Source organism: Macrotis lagotis, chromosome 3, assembly GCF_037893015.1.
Source record: "Macrotis lagotis isolate mMagLag1 chromosome 3, bilby.v1.9.chrom.fasta, whole genome shotgun sequence".
Classification (NCBI taxonomy): Eukaryota; Metazoa; Chordata; class Mammalia; order Peramelemorphia; family Peramelidae; genus Macrotis; species Macrotis lagotis.
In genome coordinates this window covers 59,721,558-59,743,979 of record NC_133660.1, presented here as the reverse complement: position 1 = coordinate 59,743,979, position 22,422 = coordinate 59,721,558, and the positions used below count along the sequence as shown (strand labels likewise).

The 22,422-nt window shown below is 35.3% G+C and overlaps 1 protein-coding gene across 4 annotated transcripts in view; it reads right to left on the bottom strand.

Annotated features, from left to right (window-relative positions):
• The window catches only part of TBCK (TBC1 domain containing kinase), a 198,528-nt gene that overhangs the window by 141,374 nt on the left and 34,732 nt on the right, over positions 1-22,422 (bottom strand). The window contains exon 2 of one of the 4 annotated variants that reach the window (XM_074228750.1): positions 10,154-10,207. The exons of the other annotated variants lie outside the window; for them this stretch is intronic. The gene's annotated coding sequence lies outside the window, so the exon portion shown is untranslated. The remainder of the gene's footprint in view (positions 1-10,153; positions 10,208-22,422) is intronic. 4 annotated transcript variants of the gene reach the window in all.

Here is a 22,422-nt window from a genome sequence, read left to right as displayed (position 1 = left end):
TGTCTTTCCCTAACTCATCTGTAGCTGGTTAGTTTAGCTGGTTAGAGCACGCTGCTAATGAGGCCAAGGTTGTGGGTTTAATACCTGTATGAACCAGTTAGCTTCACACGGAGAAAAACTGTTCCATAACCACAGAATTCAACCCAATCCCAGTCAATATCATAGAAAAAGTCACCAGATAGGTTGGGCAAAGGTCTTATGTGTAGTTAAGTGGGATTCTTTGTCACTATAGGTATAACAATGCAAAAAGAACACTCATTTTAGGAAATGGGGCCAAAAAAGCCAATTTCACATGTTATACCCACAAAAACACACCCATGGAAGCAACAGGATGGTTCAGGGGATAGGGCTCTGGGCCTGGAGGCAGCAAGACTGGTGTTCAAATTTGGCATGTGTGACACTAGGCAAGTCACTTAATCTTTGTTTGCCTTCATCTACTGGAGAAGGAAATGGGAAAAAAAACTGTAGTATTTTTGCCATGAAAATGTCAGGGATAGTATGGTTCACAAAGTCACAGAGTCAGACATGACTAAATGAATGAACAATAATAACAATAAACATACATGCATAAGCAAAAATAGATAAACATTAACAAACAAGTAGATAAACAAATACAAGTAATAGATATATAGATTAAGAGGAAGTATGCATATCTATATCTAGAGAAAACATATATGCATATATATGTGCATGAATGTGTATACAAGTATACATACATATATGTATATATATATATATATACATATATGTATGTTTCTCTGTCTAATCTGTCTATCTATTTATCTCCAGTTAGATATTATTCATTTACAGGTAAGGAAACTTATTCTCAAAGACAGTAACATGTTAAGTTACTGTCACAGTGGAGACTAACTTTGATCTCCAGGTTCCATGTCTACCATATTATCCACTCTATCATGTTGGAAGTTATGAATGCCAGACTGATTTCAAAACTATCCCCAAATTGTTCCATTAAATGTTAACACGAGTCAAGAAATTGTAAAATGTTTACATAATTTTTTACATGATTAGTTGGACATGAGGTGAGACATCTTTTGCAAGAAATATCATGACAGGGTGGCTAGGTGGCACAGTGGATAGAGTGCCAGCCCTGGAGTCAGGAGTACCTGAGTTCAAATCTGGCCTCAGACACTTAATAATTACCTAGCTGTGTGGCCCTGGGCAAGCCACTTTAACCCCATTGCCTTGCAAAGACTAAAAAAAATAAAATAAAATAACATAACTTATAACAGAATACTCAATGTCATAAGGAATGGGGAGGGAAAGGAGGAAGGTAAAAAAATTTGAGTCACAAAATCTTAAAGAATATGAATGCTGAAAACTATATATGTAATTAGAAAAAATAAAATTAAAAAAAAAGAAATATCATGACAAGGTCCAACTAACAGCCTTTAGGAATAGTGTTGTGATGGTACAAATAGAATGGAATTCATCATCTGCCATTTTAGATACTGGTAAAATTTCATTCATAGGGAACCCCATTCAATTTGGACTATATGCTGAATCCTTTCCCTGAGAATAAGAAACACTTGTAGTGGGCCTATTTTATGCCTTATCTGCTATAATTAAAGATCAGAGAGTCATTGAATAAGATTATCTCTATTGTTAAAGAATTTAACAACTTTTAAGGAATCCGGAATAATTTTGATGTATGTATGGAAGACATCTATTTGGAAAAAGAGGCTTAAAGTTGGCAACTAATTCACTTTGTTTTACAGAATCAAATGCTTTTTAAAAGAAAATAACCACAAGCATAAAGCCCAGTGGAATTTTTTTATTTTCTCCTTCAAGTCAGTTTTGTAAAGGCAAATTTGTAGTCCACTGTAAAATATCATTTGTAAGATTCTACCTAACTCCTAACATCCTCTGTGGAAAAACCTTAAAAATTTGTGTAGATTATTCTCATAAAACATTTATAAATATGGCAGGCATATTGGCACTTTTGACATGGTCTTCATTTTTTTCTCTCAAAATCCATTATCATTCTTCACAGCTCTTATGTTTTTTCCTTCAGATACTAATGAGTCAGACCTACACAATGCTAACCACTTGTACTGCCTCTACTACAGATCTCCTCTGTATATTTTGGATCTTATGCTGGACTTTTCTTCCTTTGTTCCCATGACTACCTCATTTAATAGTTCACCCTGGATGATGATAATAGAGTTCAAATGTAGTAGCTCTGCTGCTTGTAACAGTGAAAAGCAAAATGTTACAGAAATGTCTGAAGACCTTCTTTCCATTTTTCTCATGATGACTGGTCTCCTATCTTTATTCTTAAATGTTCTCTGGATAACTTAACTTAGCTGGGGCTTTCATCAAGTTTTCTCTAAACTATTTTTTTCCCTCCAATATTTCTCATTGTTTTATGTGACAATACTGCTCATAATCATCTACCAAAATTCTTTATTATTTTGGTTTTTGCAAAGCAATGGGGTTAAGTGACTTGCCCAGGTTCACACCGCTAGGTAATTATTAAGTGTCTGAGGTCACTTTTGAATTCAGGTCCTCCTGACCCCAGGGCCTGTGCTCTATCCACCGAGCAACCTAGCTGCCCCCCATCCACAAAAATTCTTGATTAAGATTTTACTAAAAACTTATTTTAATATAGTGTTGACAATGGCTATTTTATCTCTCCTATGGGCATGTGAGTTAAGTGTTTGATGATTAGGACAATTTTTAGATTCTTTTGGTCTCTTTCTTATGGCAACTGATTTACTTTGATTAAATTTCTCTATAAAATTATTGAAGGCTCCATGCTTTTTCTTCTAACCATTCCCTACTTTTCATCATCAATAACAGATTTAAATATGTTAAGATGGAGTTATTTTAATTGCACACCATATATTCTCATTTTGATTCTTCTTCAAAGATAGCTGATTCAAGAATAACATACCCACACATCAATGAGTCCTTTCCTGTCAATTAAAATACAATCTGTTTCATTTTGCTGATCTTTCACTGCTTACCTTATCTACTGATTTTTTTTCTTGAAGGAAGTGTTTATGAGGTTCCAATGTAATCTACAATAATCATTCCTTATTCCTAATCCATATTTTCTAAGTTAGCACTTACCAAGTTCATATATAAACAGCCATCTCTGCACTAAAGTCATTGAATATTCAAATTTAAATTGGAGAGTCTTTTAAGGTTCTTTATGGACATTCATTACCTCTTCAACCTCTGAAACATGTTAATATGTAAGCTGTATTTATTTTCGTGATGTTATTTTTGCAAATCTAATCAACACTGTACTACAAGAATACCATATGTCTCATGAAAAGATGTTTTTTATTGCCTTTGTGTATATAATTTCAATTCAACTAAATCCTCTCTTTCCCCTCTTTCATTTGATCTAGTTTTATCCATAACAAGAGTTACATGTGAGCTGACTCAAATACCCTACTATTTATCCATTGAATCATGAATTTCTTTGACAGGAAGATTATGGATCACTTCTTGGAAAAATGTTTTAAAAAGAATATAATAAAATATTAAGGGCAGCTAGGTGGTGCAGTGGATAGAACACTGGTCCTGGAGGAGAACTTGAGTTCAAATCCGACCTCAGACACTTAATAATTGCCTAGCTGTGTGAACTTAGGCAAGTCACTCTTAACCCTATTGCCTTAAATAAGTATACACATACACATTTAGGAGTACAAAGGCAATCAATTTGCCTGAAATACCTCTATTAAAATATTAAACAAATATATATATATATATACATATATATATATATATATGTACAAAGGTAATCAATTTGCCTGAAATACCACTATTAAAATATTAAACAAATTTACAATCCTTGGAATAAGAAACATTGTGAAAGTTTTCACGTTTATGTTACCAACAATTAAAGTTAACAGTCTAAAAACTGTGTGATTCTAGAGATGACAAATTGGAATGTGCCTTGGAAAATATACAATTACACAAATGTGATATATCATTACTACATTTTCCTTGAATTTTCAAAAGTATTTAGAGCAAGATGAACAAAAAGATATCAATAAATATACATTAACTGTCAGAATGTTTTGAGGAAATGGTACTACTCATCATACAGAAATAGGACAAATGTTTCTACTGTGCTTGTTTTAATGTCCTTTCCACATATGGCTTCTCTCTCTCTCCCACAATTATATTATAAAGTTTTCAAGGGCAAAGATCATATAGCCCTTGCCGCTTTCATAACTTCTTGTACCTTTTATGAATTCAGTGATTGCAATTATAATACATCCTATATCACAGACATATGGCTAAGTCTAAGATATCCTTTCAGACATTAGCACTAGCTGCTAACTCCTGCTTAATAACTTGAGCATTTCATTCTACAAATTAAAAAGTGACTAATTGGGTGCAATGTACTTCAAAAAAATTCTTGCTTCTGTTTACTGAAATCCAGTGCCTGAGCCGGGAGAGAGTTGATGGCGGAGTCATGAAGTAGACTTAGTTAGGAATGGAACAATCAGATATCTTAACTATTGGCAGGAAATCCAAGAGATGTCTACAAATTGCAAAGAGATCGAGGAGAGAGGTGAGAGTCCAGGGATGGAAATACATATTCAGAGCCCCAAATTCCTTGCATACATGGTAACTGAAGCCACACAAACTCTTTCCTCAGACAGGTCTATGACATTTCTTAGTTCCACTCTACAAGCCAAAACATTCATAAAGTTAGCAATCCAGGGAGGAAGTTCACTTCCATGTTATACAAGTTCAAGATGTTCTTTCACCTTATAAAACCTGATCACTCAACTCAAAAATGTTCCTTTTGGTTTAAAACTTTCCATCCTTGATATTTACCTGAGGTAAAATTTTTAAGCAGATGAAACATAGATGAGCACTATTTAGCTACTGTTTGATTTTGGAAAATGGGGGTTGGGAAGTAGATGAAGTTATCTGCTACTTAGTAATGCTCTAATAATAATTTAAAAAGTGTCCTTTCTGATTATCGGTGAGATCAGATTTCTTTTTACCTAACACCTCAATGTAACTGATTAAATGGTACAAGATTTCTAATGATTTCCAGCTAGGAGCTTGGGGCAGTGTATTTTCAGTTAAGGACTGATGTCTGTGAGACTCCTAATCAGATGTACCACTAGTCTACTAATTTTTAAAAGGGCCAGAGAATAACCTGTGACTTGATAAGCAGAGGGAACAACTAGGTAAAGAAATTTCCTTTAGCAATGTAGGATGGCACTTTTTTTTTTTTGGTTTTTGCCAAGGCACTGGGGGTTAAGTGATATGCCCGAGGTCACAACAGCTAGGTAATAAGTGTCTGAGGCCGGATTTGAACTCAGGTTCTCCTGACTCCAGGGCCAGTGCTCTAGCTAACTTACTATGTCAACAAGCTACCACTGGATGGCACTTTCTTTCAAACTAAGAGACTAGAGAGCTGGGAGATTTAGTGACTTAACTAGGTTCATATAAACATTATATATCAGAGGAATAACTTGAATGTCTTACTGGCTTCAAGACCAATTCTCTATATGTTCTTCCAGATTACTCTTACTTTAGAGCAATATTAAAATCATTATCTTAGGGGTGGCTAGGTGGCGCAGTGGATAAAGCACTGGCCCTAGAGTCAGGAGTACCTGAGTTCAAATTGGGCCTCAGACACTTAACAATTACCTAGCTGTGTGGCCTCGGGCAAGCCACTTAACCCCCTTGCCTTGCAAAAATCTAAAAAAAAAAAAATCATTATGTTTTCTAATTGATTAAAGTAACATGAATTTGTTTCCACTAAAAATTTTAACAAATCATTATCATAATTTTCCCTATACCTTTCTGCTTCTAATATTCAAAATAAAGATAATAAAAGCATTTTAAAGTTTTTAAGTTCAGAATGTTTGATGGAGTCCTTTTTACTGAAAGACTAAAATGATTAATTAAGAATATTTTTGTTATTGATCTTTGGGCATGTGAGTTACTGCATCGTGGACTGTTTTAATTTATTCCTGACCTTTCAAATCTTCCTGGTGTGCAAAGCCTTTAATATCAAAAACTATATATCTATCTAAATGCATTCATGTATGACAAAAGATAAAAAAAGTTGAATTGTGCCTAATAGATATTTTGGAGTATGTATTGTGGGATTAACAGTTACTCAAAGACAATTTTTTTTTATTACTTAGACATATTAGCCTAAGGAAAATCAATCCATCTGTCTTCATAGTGTGAGACCAAGAAAATTTACTACTGAGATAGCACTCCAAAATAACCAAGGTTCAAAGCTTTAAATGTAGAATGTAGCTAATTCTCAAAGGACTACAAAAAGTTGGGAAATTAGCTTTCCAACTTGAATACTAGATAACTTTCCTTTCTCAGCATAAAATTAATTTGATAAGATCAAACTACATATGGAAAGCATAGTCTAGTGGTTTGAGGTTTGGATATGAAGCCAGCAGGCTCTGTCACTGATTTGCTATGCTTGGATAAGTCTTCCAATTCACTGTACCTCAGTTTGTGTATTTCTAAAATAAGAAATAACATACTTCTAAATACCCACCAGGGCCTAGCACAATATGCTGTAAAGAGAAGGAACTTAATTGTTGGATAAATCAATCAGATAAAAGTTCATGCATAATATTTCATTTAATTATTTGTTTTAATTTAATTTAAAAACACAATTCTGTGAATTCTTTCTATACACCATTATGTAGGCTTCTCAATTCTGCACATAACAGCATCACTGGGTTTATTTTTACCACTAGGTAAATGACAGTATTTGGTATGAGCAGGAAGGAAAGTATTCCAGAGTGGGGAATAAAGCATGTCATGATTCCACTGGCTACTTTAAAACACTTATGATGGAAGAGGAGAAAGACAGGCATTCAAAAATGTACCATGGCAGAAATACACCTCTAAACAGTCTCAAGAAGTCTTGTCAACACAGCCTCACCTAACATTGAAATACTGAAGAGTAGAGTAGGGAGGTAATCTTATATCCACAATTTAAGAGATACTCTAGGGTAGGGAAAACATAAACATGCAGATGTCTTTCTTGTCCTCTTTCCCAGGAGTCAGTGCCCTGGGGGGGGGGGGGGGGGGAGAAAGGACATGCTCATATATCAAGGAAGTCTCCTAGAAATATCCACATTACCACCATATCCTTCCTGAATGCCAGAGGATCATATGGCTCTGGACTACCTTCTAAAGTCTGTTAATCAGAAGTATATAATATGCATGAACATCCCTGGCATTGTTCTAAGTCCTGGGGATAAAAAGAAAACAAAGAACAGTCAGTATTCAGGGAGCTTCCATTTGAATGGAGAAGATAATAAGAAGGACTTGGATACACACAATTTGTATGTAAGCAGATGAAGGGGATTTGAAAGGGAAAAGATGATAAACTAGAAGATGGGGAGGAAGGGCAACTAAAAGAGGATCAGAGTCCCAAAATAGGGGGTAATCTTTTACTGTGGGTGGAGCACTCACTAAAAAACCCTTTATGGAAGTAAGTAGTACCATAAAGGGATGGCAGAATCCAGGCCTTAACACTCACCCAGTTTTGAGGGAACATGTTTCCTTTTAGGATTACAATATAAAACATGTCATAGTAGTACTTCATAAACCTATGAGAGATGTTCTAACTCAAATGGGAAAAAAATTCTGAATATCTTCTAAGTCAGCCAGGACATGCTGGTAGAAAAGAATCATTTACTCTTCAGTAATGAGAATTTGCAGGCATATCAGGAAGTCCAAAGTGTAGATGCAGAATTTTAAAGTGCCCCCTTTTTATCATTCTATGTGCCCCAAACTCTAGCCAAAATGTATAAAAGGGGGTAGCATTACTGGATATGGTCAGTCTTCCATCAAGAGTGCATTCATCAATGAATGACAAGTTCTAGACCTTCTGCTAGTGTGTGACTATGTGAGTGAGTGTCTGTGTGTGTGTGTGTAAGAGAGAGAGAGAGAGAGAGAGAGAGAGAGAGAGAGAGAGAGAGATTGATTTAACTTAATCCTTAGGATGAGTGTGACAGAGGAACTTAATTTTCTGCTCCATACTTAAACTGTCCTTAACAGGTCTTCCCAGGATCACAGATTTTAGCCTCATTACAAGTCAACCCTGTTTCCTTTAGCTTTAGCAAGAAGTCTTGGACTGTATTCTACTCAGTAAGCATTTATTAAATGCCTAGGAGAGAGGCTATATAAGCCACAGAAATTCTGAAAAATCCCAGGTAGAGATTAGGGGTACTAATACCTAGGTGGTTTGGGGCCTGAGTCAGGAAAAGTTCAAATTTGGCTTCAGGCACTCACTAGCTAGGTGACTCTGGGAAGTCACTTAACCTGAGGATTTTTCTGAATATTACAAGATGCTTATTTTACTTCCCCTTCCCAGAATTGCTAAGGACTGCTCAGAATGGCTGGTTACTATTGTTAAGACACTGATAAAGGTTTTCTTCTACTATTATTACTAGCACCACCACCAATACTACAACTATAATATAAATTGTACTTTAAAATGTGTGCAAAATGCTTTGCACATTACCTCATATAATCCTCAAAACCTTCTATGGTTGGTGCTATTATTATTATTATTCCCATTTAAAAGGGAAGGAAATGGGCAAACAGAGATTAAAAGGTTTACCCATGTCTTCATGGTTCCAAGTCAACCTAAGAAGATTAAACATTATTATACACAGAATTCCCATGGTCATCTTCCTGGGACATATTAATCACTCAACAGCAATTACAAATACAAAAGTGAGAGATCCTTATTGTCAAGGGACTAGGGGAAGGAGCATAGAATGACAGTAATAAATATTTATGGATAAGTAAATACAGGATACTTACAAAATAAGTACAAAATATTGAAGTTTTTCAGGGGGAGTGAATATTGAGATTATAAGGAAAAATTTCTTGAGGAAGACAGACATTGGGTCACACTGTGACTGGGTTGCCTTCTGAAAGCAACTGAAATAACTATTAAGGAAAAAAAGTCCTATAGTAGTAATCAGTCTCTAATTCCTCAATCTTCTTTCTCCTTAAATTCCCCAAACCACATGTCATCATCACTCCCTTCCATCCTTGTGCTCAGTGCTGAAGTATTACAGTTCAGATGGAAAGGACTCAGCACTATCCTTTGGAATGATCTTAAGACAGCTCATAAGTTTCATCCTCCCCAAAGCCCTGTCCAGAGTGCTGACACTCAGTGACTGATGCATCTTCTCCTCTTAGATTAACTACCAAAAAAAAAAAAAATACACACATTCTCTTTTATCAACACTACTAGTGGTAGCATTCAGAAACTAAGAAGGAACTCGGATTTGGGCAGAACTAAAATATCATTTATTAGACAAATCCATGAAGCCCATGTTGGACCAGATTCTAACCTTAAACAGCTTCTGAGTTATTTCATATAGAATACTTTAAGAGTTAAAAAAAAAAAAAACAATGGTTCCATTCATTAGCTCACAGATCTTAGATATAGAGCTAAAAATGACTTTTAATCTAATCTCCTCATTTTAAGAGAACTTATGGACCAGATACCAGTAAATACAAATGCCAGTAAAGGTATTTGTCCAAGGATACACAGGTATAAGCTAGGAGAATCAGTATCTGAATTCAGGTCTACTTTTACCATATCCAGAACTCCTTCCACTGCTTCATGTTGCTTTACTTAATCTGATTATTAATAAATGGAGTTCAAATAATTAATAAAATTGATCCATCTTTAATCTACAGCATTCACCTAATCAAAATATTCTTATAATAAATGAAATTTAAAGGACTACAAAAGGCAGAATATGTAAACCATGGTTAGAAATGGCAGTTCTAAAGGGTGGCTAGGTGGCATAGTGGATAGAGCACTGGCCCTGGAGTCAGGAGTACCTGAGTTCAAATCCGACCTCAGACACTTAGCAGTTCATGAACTATGTCTTTCTAATATAACTGGTCATCTCCCTAGACCCAGCCTTCATTGACTCTTTACCAAGGTCTAAGGTCTTATAGTTGCTGATAATGCAAGCTAACAGTACACCAGCAAAGACAGAGAAGTCATTAATATACCAAAACTATCATAGCAATATACTTTTTGTAGCAGAAAAAAAGTTGGAATCAACATTGGTTCATTTTAATTAAAAATTAATAAACACACTAGGATATAGGAATGTGACCATCTTACCAGACCTACCTTGAGAAAAGATGAATATGAAGAATTCAGGGAACCTGGGAAGACATGTCTGAACTGATGCACAGTGATGTGAGCAGAAGCAGAAGAACAATATAAAAAAATGATTACAATGAATAAAATGGAAAACACACTAAAACAATGACAAACTGGTTGACTATAAGTCTGTAGTAGGACTCTTATGGGCATATACTGTCAGGACTTGTTTCTGTGTCAATTGTCTTCGCATACTAATGTTTCTATTATAAGAAATGAGTTTACTGAGTAGTAGTGATCCAAAAAGACATCAATAAAACTTAATTTTCAAATATTAAACTAGGTCCTTTCCCTTTCCTCTCCAAAAAACAAGCCATCATGGATGAGTAAGGGTTAAGTCACTAACTCAGTTCAATGGAATGGCATTTAATCTTTCTATATCTCAGAGTCACAAAGTTGGATATTATAATGTCCTGGTTGGACCTTATCAACCTTTTGTAACTGAGAAGGTTTCAAGCCCTAGGGATTGCCAAATGGAATGATAAGGCAAAATGTAAAAAAGGACTTGTAAACCAGATGCTAATTCAAACCTCTCCTCTAAAAATAAATTACAACTGTAAAAAGAAAAGGCAACAGGATATAGTGGTGACAGTTAGGGAAAGGCAACAAATTAAAGGAAGGAATCAAATTTAAGATAAACTTCCCATTAAATATCAGATGTTAATGAGGAAGTCTGAAAGTCCTTTAGGTCTGAACCATTATAAATTCACCATACAAATCACATGGGTTATGCACCATTGCACTGACTCCAAACCATAACAAAATATAAATTATCTTCCATGACCTCTATTCCAGAGGAAATTAACTTTATATACAATGACAGCTAAGTCGAATTCAACTCCAAAAGGTTTTCCCCATATGAAGTGTGTCTAAGGGTTTTTTCTTTTCTTTTCTTTTCTTTTCTTTTCTTTTCTTTTCTTTTCTTTTCTTTTCTTTTCTTTTCTTTTCTTTTCTTTTCTGGCCTGTCATTCTCTATCTTGACTTGATTATAATTCACAATCAAATACAGCAATTCATACTTCAAACAGCTGACCAGGGTAGGATATTTTACTAAGAAGGCTGATACAAACTGCTGCTGAGTGAAGGGAGAAGAACCAAGAGTACATTGTATGCATTAACAACAACACTGAGAATTGATCAACTATGCGGCTCCTCTTGGCAGTTTGGAGAACTAGGACCACCCTGGGAAATCTGTTATGGACAACACCAACCACAAGGATACTATATTCACTTTGTTAAAAAAAAAAAACTTCTCTTATGTTTTTCCTTCCTATTCTATGGTTTTCTTTCTTTTCCCTTGGTCCTTGGTCCTAACTCCTCATACCCAAAATGATTAATATGTGGACATGTTGAACATGGGTGTACATGTACAATTTTTACCTGACTTCACAGTGAGGATTGGGGGAGGAAGTGGGGTTGGGGAGGTTGGTAGAAAGGGAGATTGATGAAAAAAATGTAAGTTATGAATCTGCAGGTAGATGAATGTTGAAAGACTTTCATGACATGTAGTTGCAAAAATAAAATTAAAAAATAATAAATTTTTATTAAAAATTGAGGTAATAAAAGAAGACTGGATCAAAGAAACTGAACTGAAAATAAAATTTTACAAGAAAATAAAACAATACAAAGATTCTCAGACTCTAAAGAGTCTCACTTGCATTCTGAAAACTAATACCTTTGCAGGACAATTCTCCCATATAAACTAACTAGGAAGTACTAGGGGGAAATCCTACAGACTATTTTCAAAAATCTCTTACTATCAGTACATCAGCCCCCCCAAAAACTGAGTTTTACAATTTTAAAATTGTTATCTATACTTATTCTTGTCAATGAGTCAGAGTCTAGAGGATAACTATCAAACATAAAAAACAGTGAAATATGACAGATTAAGTTTGGGAATTATGAATAAATAACATAAATAAAGAGAAAAAGCAGATAAAGTACTTTTATTAAGATAATATCTAGAAGTTCATGGAAACAGTGGGTAAAGTTTGAGATTATAATATTTTCTAACAATATTTCTAATATTTTCAAATTCTAAGAATGTTCAATTATAAGATGAGTAAATTTTCTGATAAGGCTCCATAGAGAAATGCCAGTTGCTAGGAAACACTATCATAAACCATTCCTCCAAAAGATCAGGACCAATCTGATTCTAAACAATACTAAATAATAAAATACTAAATACTAAATACTAAACAATAGAACTGATGTGTTCAGTCTACTGTCAGGAAACAAAATTATACAATACTCAGTAAGTCCTACTTATTCCTTATTCTTTATTAGATACAGTTAAATGGCAGATACAAAGTTCTATTGGCCCACATGTTACTTTGAAAACTGTGTGGCATAGACTATTCCTTCTGGAAATTAAATGGCTCATCAATCTGACCTCAGACACATAATAGCTGTGTGACCCTGGGCAATCCAATTAACCTTAGCTTGCCTCAGTTTTCTCATCTTTACTGAAGGGCATAACTATAGCATCTATATTCCATGATTGTTGTGAGGAACAAACGAGATCACATTTGTAAAATTCTTCACGTAATGCTGGCATATAGTAAGCACTATATAAATGTTAGTTATTATAAATTTCATTATAATGATCATAAAAGGAATGTTATCCTTGTTCTATATACAAAGAAAAACAATACTGAAATCAATATTTTAAAGCAATATTATTTAAAAAATTAAAATAAAGTGAGCATAAAATGTATGGATATAACGGATAATTCTCACAATACTATCTGAGGGCATTTTGCTCAGAACCATTTTGATTCTCTCCTACCTTTAAGATATTTCTAGGATAGAATTAAACTGGGAAATTTTAGAGATTTGTCCTCTGTCCTTGAGATTTCCTAAAATGTAAAGTGAGTATTTTCTAGATGAAAAGTGGCTTCCTGGAGTTTTTTCAGACAACTCAGTTTTTTCAGTCAACTTACTGTTTTGTGGTTTTTTTTTTGATATGTGTGTTTTTACTGCATATAAAGATGTTTGTATAGTCCATGGATAAAATGATAATAATGTTTTTGACAAAAGTCAGGACTCCCTTATTCATTACTATGTCCCCAGACAAAAATCTCTCCTAGATTTAGTTGCTAGAGAATTTAGTCAAGTAATAGATCCTGATTCCTGTACTACCTAGAAAAAGTCAGGAGAGGAAGCCAGGAAGAAAGAAGAAAAAAATATTAATTATTACTACCAGCATCCCTGTTCTCCCATTTAATTCTGTGGACAAGCTAGTATCTCTCCCATCACACATCTACTGGTTCATCTCACTCTCAGAATTTGTGCCTGTCTTCACAGGGCTACAGATGAAGATGAGCAAATCCTATACCAGCTGATGAAGATGGGTATAGTGGTATAGCTGCTGCTTTTGCAGAAGGCTGCTAGCTTGCCATTGGGGGGGAGGGGCAGCAGTAGTACAGATCTCTGGCAGTGTTCCCAGTTCAGGATATCATATGAAAACTTGGAATTTGGAAGCAGGAGTTGAATTCCCAGAAGCTTTTCCTTTTCACAGTACAATTCCATAGTTTCATGGTTCCTGGCATCACATGCCATGTAAAACAGTGATTAAAGTCAGAGACTCGATTCTTATGCTCCAACCAATTATTCATTATAGAAACCACAGCTCACTATATTTTAGAGAGGGAGAGCTAACAGCAAAGTACAGTAATGGATTTGGAACCTGGATGAAACTGGGTTCAAATTCTACCTGACATTTTCCTTACATGTGGCCACAGACAAGTCACTGATCAAGACATTGTCAGTGCTAAGATTGGGTAGGATCATCCTGGAGCATACTCTCGGGAGGCCACATTAAAGAAGGGTTCTCAGATCTAAAACCTGCTTTTCTTCTCCAGAAAAGGGGGGGAGGGATATCTACTTCACAGGGTTGTAGGGAAACTGAACATCTCAAAGCACAGTTTCAACCATTATTATTTTAATAAAAGGCATTTTCCAACTGATTTTGGCCATTAAAATCATCTAGTCTAGAGTAAGGTCATTTAGTACAATCCCTTCATTTTTTCAAATTAAGAAATGAACATTAGAGAAGAAGTCAGAGGGATGGCTAGGTGGCACAGTGGATAAAGCACAGGCCCTGGAGTCAGGAGTACCTGGGTTCAAATGTGGTCTCAGACACTTAATAATTACCTAGCTGTGTTGCCTTGGGCAAACCACTTAACCCTATTTGCCTTGCAAAAAAACTTAAAAAAAAAAAGAGAAGAAGTCAGAGTGGCAGTAAGAGACAAAACTAAGAACAGTATAAAGGTCCTAGAACTCCACAAAGCAATGCCCTTTTTATTGAGATTAGTCAATAAGTTATATATTATATGATTGGAATAAAAATACAAAAGAGGGCACATTCCCGACCTTCAAGGAGATTATATTCTATTAGAAAATACAGTTTACTCCACACTGTTTGATGTAAGAAGGTTCTAATCAATTGGTCGTGTTTAATATTTAAACATTAAATATTTCATTGCCTCAATAAAAGTATTGAAATATTTTCATATAGAATAGACTTTGCATAACACTCTGTCATGTGGCTAATTTTTCCATTGAGTTAAGGAACTCCATCTTTTAAAAAAAATTGCCCTAAGGTTTTATTGATGCATTTCTAGTAAAATGTGAAAGCTCAAGAAAGAAACTCCTTGCTGGATTCAATGTGTTTATTTAGCTGTGATTTTTTTTTTAAAAATTAAGGTGCCTTAACATTATTTGCATCATCCCCTCAATGTGAGTATTTTTTCAAAGACTTCCTGACAGGAAATTACTGGTTAATTTCATTATTATTTTTCTCTTTGTCTTCCATAGGAGTAAATAATAACACTCATCATATCCTTTAATCAGTTCTGCTCCAAAGCACCAAATCTCTACTATAAGTAATTTCCTAAATTCTTACTCTGTTATCAGAACCAAAAGGGATTAATTTACTTAAACAGGGGCAAAGTAGTGAATAAATTAGAAAAATGCAGCCACTGTTGACCATAGTTTGATATGCTGGTTAAAAAGAAAAAGTTTAAATGGCTAAAAATCATTCCCAAAATGTAAAACTGCCATAATATACACCTCAGTCTTCATGTATTTGTTTATCCCTAGTTTTTCTTAAAGGAAAAATATAAGTCTATCACTCTGTGACAACTACTTAAAAATGAAAGATGAGGTTTATGTTTCTGCAAATGTAACTTATAACCCTGTGAATCCATAATTCTTTTTTTTTAAACTACCTAATTCAGTGACTTTCCTCAAACTTCCCAGAGCTTCCTCTCCCCCTACTCTTTGGACTGAGAATCTTGTCTTGTTTTTATTGGAAAAATAAGCCAATTGGGAGCTCCTTCTTTTCCCCTCCTCAGCTTACATCATCCAGCTGCCTTCTGTCACTCTCTTTTTACATGCAAGTCTCATAGGAAGAAGTGACCCTTCTCCTTTACAAGTAAACCTTTCTGTGTATACAAGGAATCCTATTTCAAACTGTCTTCTCAAGAAGACTGTCCCCTCCTTCATTTCCACCCTCTCACTTATCTTCAATCTCTCCTTGTCAAATATGACTGCTTCCCTAGGGCCTACAAACATACTTCTTGCCAAATCCTCATCTTCAAAAAACCCTCATTTAATGTATTTGCCACACTAGCCATCATCCCATGTCTCTTTTCCCTTTTGTGGAAAAATTTTGTAAGAAGGCCATCTACAATATAGACTCTCTCTTCTGTCCCTCTCAATCTCTTTTTAACTCTTTTCAATCTGGTTTTCACTCTAATCATTTAAACAAAATATTTTTCTCAAGATGATATCTTAATTGAAAAATTTAATGGTCTTTTCTTTAAATTCTTATCCTTCTTGGCCTTCCAGCCAAGATGGTGGAGAGAAGAGAGGCATAATGCTAAAGGTCTCCTGATCTTCCCTCATTTATAATATGAAACAAACATCTTAACAGAAATCCAATCTATAAAACCCAGAAAGAAAAGCCAGGAGAAGAACATGCACCTCAGGATTTGTCTTCCAAGATAACAGGTGACTCTGGGTGTAGTAAGTGGACTCTGCCTGGAGCATGGGACCAGGTGAGACTGGTACCCTGGACTGGCCTTCGAATTAGCCTGATTAGCAGCAAAGAAAGAGCCTGGGAACCTGAAGACCTGAGAACTGGACTGGCTTGATCAGCAGTGAGGCTAGAGCTAGAACGGGTTGGCCACAGTGGCTCGGGCCAACTAGGCATTGGTTGTGGTGCTGACCCTCTGGAACTTGTGGGGAGGGCTGAAGGGAGTTCCACTGCCAGAGAGCTGCAGACATCCATCCCTGGGCTCCTCTGGTCCTGAGGAACTCAAGAGTCCTTACCTTCATTTCAGCTGAAGGCTGTCCCCAGAACAAACACAATTATGGCCCACCTTCTGCCCCAGGCTAAGGCCAGGCAGCAGAACCTCCTCCTCTGTGAATAGGGAGACTAATTACCTCACCCCAGGGTATAGCCCACCTTTGATCAAAGATAAAAGTATTCAACAGCTTCAACCACTCCCTCCAGGCCAAGAGAGAGGGCCTCAATCAGAGAAAGCAACCAGCATCACCTACTGACCAGCTGGAGATATTACACTCAGTAAATAAAGCCTCTAGGGATCCCAACACCAAAACTCTATGAACCAGTCCCTTCCCAACCCAAGGTCTTAGGATAATGAAGAAAGACCAGTGCAAAGGAGGGTCCAAAGAAAAATTCTTGGAAGGAAAAGACACTAACTCAGAGAGACCTAAAGCCTCTGAGGAGAATATGACCTGCTTTCCAGGACAGAAACTTCCTTAAAGAAATAAAGGAGTTCAAAAATAAATAGGAAAATTTGAAAGAGAAAATTTAACACCTTGCAACAAGAAAACAATTCTCTCAAAACCTCAATTGGTCAAATGGAAAACTCTTACAAAAATAGAATTGACCAAGTGGAAAAGGATTTGCAAAAGGTAAATGAAGAAAATTCTTCTCTTAAAAAAAGAATGGAGTCTGTGGAAACTAATGATCTCATGAGACAGCAAGAGTCTGTTAAACAAAACCAAAAAACTGAAATAATAGAAGAAAATGTAAAATACCTCATCAGGAAAACTATTGAACTCAAGAATAGATCAAGGAGGGGCAATCTGAGAATTATAGATCTTCCTGAAAACACTGAAGAGAAAGAAAAAAAACTGCTATCCAAAAAAGATGAAACTGGCTAAATACCAGCATGGGAAAAATATTTTCATAACTCTCGAGAATTGTAACACTATTAGAGAGAATATACTTAGCCAGAAGTGATGGACACTCATGATTTTCTGTGACTCAGATAGAATGATTTAAAAACACTACCTCCTTAAAAAGGGGGACATGAAGGAGACAGGAGGATGTAGGTGATTGAATAGGGTAAACCACATTACATAAAGAGTTACAAAAGACCTGTTGTAATAGAGGAGATGAGAAGCACCTGAATCTTCCTCTCATCAGATTTGGCTTAAAGTTAACTTACATACGCACTCAATTAACTTAAGAAACATTTTTTTCCCTTTCACATATTAAAAGGGGAAAGGGGGAGGGCAGGGATGGAGACAGGGAGAGAGAGAAAAAAAGGAACTAACAAAAGGAAGGTAGGGAAAAAGGGAAAAAGGGAAAGGGAAAAGAAGGGAAGGGGTGATAGAGGAGGGCAATCACACAGAAAGTGGCAGTATTCAGAAACAAAATACTGGGGAATACAGGTAATGTGACAAAGGGGGAAAAATGAAAGGGAAGATAGCATGGAAGGCAATAAAGAGTATGAGTAGGTTGAACTCTCCTTTAAAAAGCAAGTGAATACTAGATTGGATTAAAAACCAGAATCCTACAATATGCTGCTTACAAGAAACTCATTTGAAGCAGAGAGATACATACAGAGTAAAGGTTGCAGCAAAATATATTTTGCTTCAGCTGAAGTGAAAAAAGCAGGGATAGCAATCCTTATCTCACACAAAACAGCTGCAAAAATAGATAGCATTAAAAGAGATGAGGAAGGAAATTAAATGCTCTTAAAAGGTACAATAGACAATAAAGTGATTTCAATACTGAATATGTATGTACCTAAATTCTTAGAGAAGTTGAAAAAGCTACAAAAAGGCATAGTCAGCAAAACTCTACTTGTGGGAGACCACAACCTTCCACTCACAGAATTAGATAAATCGAATCATAAAATAAACAAGAAGGAAGTTAAGGAGGTAAATAGATTGTTAGAAAACCTAGATATGATAAACTTATGGAGGAAATGAAATGGGGATAGAAAGGAGTATACCTTTTTCTCTGCAGTACATGGCACTTACACAAAAATTGACCATGTAATAGGATATGAAAACCTAATGAGCAACTGCAGAAAGGCAGAAATAGTGAATACATCTTTTTCAGATCATAATGCAATAAAAGTCCTATGCAATATAGGGCCAGGAAGATATAGACCCAAAATTAATTGGAAACTAAATAATCTCAGATTAAAATGAGTGGATCAACCTAAAAATTATAGAAAGATTTATTTCATTCTAGATAATGAAAACAACGAAACAACATACTGAAACCTATGGTATTCATTAAAAGCAGCTGTCAGGGGATATATTATATCTTTAAATTCTTATATGAATAAATTAGAGAAAGAAGAAATCAATGAACTAAAAATGTAACTAAAAAATTAAAGAAAGAGCAAATTACAAACCTCCAATTAAATATCAAATTAGAAATTCTAAAAATTAAAGGAGAAATTAATAAAATCAAAAGCAAGAAAACTATGAACTAATAAAGAAAAGCAAGAGTTGGTTTTATGAAAAAACCAATAAAATTGATAAACCTCTCGTCAACTTGATTAAAAAAAAAGAAAGAAGAAAACCAAATTGCTGTTATCAAAAATGAAAAAGGTGAATTCATCACCAATGAGAAGGAAATTAAAGTAATATTTCAGAATTATTTTGCCCAACTCTATGCCAATAAAATAGACACCCTAAGCGAAATGGATGAATATTTACAAAAATATAAGTTTCCCAGATTAAATGAAGAGGAGATTAAATTACCTAAACAACCCTATCTCAAAAAAAAAAATTCAACAAGCCATCATTGAACTCCCTAAGAAAGAATCTCCAGGGCCTGATGGATTCACAAGTGAATTCTATCAAACATTTAAGGTACAATTGGTTCCAATTCTATATAAACTCTTTGAAAAAATAGGTGAAGATGGAACTCTGCCTAACTCTTTCTAGGACACCAATATAATGCTGATACCTAAACCAGAAAGAGTTAAAACAAAGAAAGAAAATTATAGACCTATTTCCCTGATGCAAAAATAGATGCAAAAATCTAAAATAAAATCTTAGCAAAACAATTACAACAAGTTATCACTAGGATAATACACTATGACCAAGTAGGATTCATCCCAGGAATGCAGGATTGATTCAGTATTAGGAAAACTGTTAGTATCATTAATCTTATCAAATACAAACCTATCAGAAATCATATGACTATATATATATATCAATAGATGCTGTAAAAGCTTTTGACAAAATATAGCACCCATTCCTACTAAAAACACTGAAGAGTGGGGCAGCTAGGTGGTATAGTGGATAGAGCACCATCCCTGGAGTCAGGAGTACATGAGTTCAAATCTGGCCTCAGACACTTAATAATTACCTAGCTGTGTGGCCAAGCCACTTGACCCCACTGCCTTTCAAAAAACCTAAAAACAAAACCAAAAAAAAAAAAAACACTAGAGAGTCTGGGAATAAATGGGCTGTTCCTTAGAATAACAAGCAGTATCTATCTGAAACCATCAACAAGCATTATATTCAACAGGGATAGACTAGAGGCATTCCCAATAAGATCAGGGGTAAAACAAGGATGCCCATTATCACCACTACTATTCAATACTGTATTAGAAATGTTAGCTTCGGCAATAAGAAAAGAAAAAGAAATTGAAGGAATTAGAACTGGGAAAGAAGAGATACAACTCTCACTCTCTGCAAATGACATGATGGTATACCTAGAGAATCCAAAAAAAATCACCTAGAAAGAGAAATCCCATTCAAAGTAACCGCAGACAATATAAAATAGCTGGGAGTCAATTTGCCAAGCCAGGCTCAGAAACTTTTTGAAAACAATTATAAAAAACTTCTCACACAAATTAAATCAGATTTAAATAACTGGGTAAACATCAACTGCTCATGGATAGGTCGAGTTAATATAATAAAAATGACAATTCTATCAAAATTAAACTACCTCTTTAGTGCCCTGCCAATCAAAATTCCAAAAAAAATTTTAATGCGTTAGAAAAAGTTGTAAGTAAATTCATATAGAGAAAAAAAAGTCATGAATTTCCAGGGATTCACTGGAAAAAAAAGTGCAAAAGAAAGTGGCTTAGACCTACTAGATCTCGAGTTATATTATAAAGCATCAGTCATCAAAACTGTTTGGTATTGGCTAAGAAATAGAGTGGTGAATCAGTGGAATAGACTAGGTGCAATAGCAGGAAATGATTATAGTAATCTGCTGTTTGATAAACCCAAAGTGTCCAACTCTCTTTGATAAGAAATGCTGGGAAAAGTGGAAGTTAGTATGGAAGAAACTTAGATCAACACCTCACACCCTATTTCAAGATAATATCCAACTGGATACAGGATTTAGACATAAAAAAAAAAAAACCATACTATAAGTGAACTAGAAGATCAAGGAATAGTTTACCTGTCAGATCTATGGAAAGGGAAGCAATTTGTGACCAAAGATGAGATGGAGAGCACAATCAAAAATTAATTAGGCAATTTTTATTACATTAAATTAAAAAGGTTTTGCACAGACAAAAGCCACTGTAACCAACATCAAAAGAAATGTAGTAAATTAGGAGACAAATTTTTACAAGTCTTTCTGACAAAGGACTCAGTTCTAAAATATACAGAGAACTGAGTAAAATTTTTAAAAAATGGTAAACCATTTCCCAATTGACAAATGGTCAAAGGATATGCAAAGGCAATTTATAGATGAGGAAATCAAAGCTATCCGTACTCATATGAAAGATTGCTCTAAATCATTACTTATTAGAGAAATGGAAATTAAAGCATCTCTGAGGTACCACCTCACACCTCTCAGACCAGAAAAGACAATGATCAATGTTGGAAGGGATGTGGGAAATCTGGAACACGAATACTTTGTTGGTGGAGGTGTGAACTCATCCAACCTTTGTGGAGAGCAATTTGGAATTGTGCCCAAGGGGCAACAAAAATGTGCATACCCTTTGATCCAGCAATACCACTACTGGGTCTGTTCCCTGAAGAGATCATGAAAAAGGGTAAAAACATCACATGTACAAAAATATTCATAGCAGCCCTGTTTGTGGTGGCAAAGAATTGGAAATCAAGTAAATGTCCTTCAATAGGGGAATGGCTTAGCAAACTGGTATATGTATGTCATGGAACACTATTGTTCTATAAGAAACCAGGAGGGATGGGAATTCAGGGAAGCCTGGATAGATTTGCATGAACTTATGCTGAGCAAGATGAACAGAACCAGAAAAACATTGTACACCCTAACAGAAACATGGGGGTGATGGACTTGATAATTCCATCCATGCAAAAATCAGGGACTGTTTTGGGCTATCTGCGATAGAGAACATCATCTGCGATAGAGGAATAATTGTAGAACAAATTGTTGAACAAAGGCCAAAGACTATTAACTTCGATTTAGAAAACTGTATAGACTGTCAAATTGCCTTCTGTGGGGGGTGGTAGGTATGGCCAGGTGGTGCAGTGGATGGAGCAACAGCCCTAAAGCCAGGAGCACCTGAGCCCAAATCCGGCCCCGTACAGCCAACAATCACCCAGCAGTGTGACATGGAAGATTAGGGAAAAAGTTGTAAAACGCAAAATAAATAAAATACTTGAAAAAAATAAATTCTTATCCTTCTTGACCTTTTTGTAGTCATTGACAATCTTTATTCTCTTCTAAATATTAGAATTCTAGAAAGTACTCTATCTTCTGAGTTTTCATGATAATACTTTTTCTTGATTCTTACCTGTCTGACCATTTCTTCTTAGTGACCTTTGCTGGACTTTCATCCAGGTCATGCCAACAAAAGATTGGTATGCTCCAGGGTTCTGTTCTGGGATTTCATTTCTCCTTCTATACTATTTTACTTGATGATCTTATCAGCTCCCCAGGATTCAGTGATCACCTCTATGCCACTTCTAAATCTATTTATCCAGTCCTAATGTTTGTCCTTCCACTT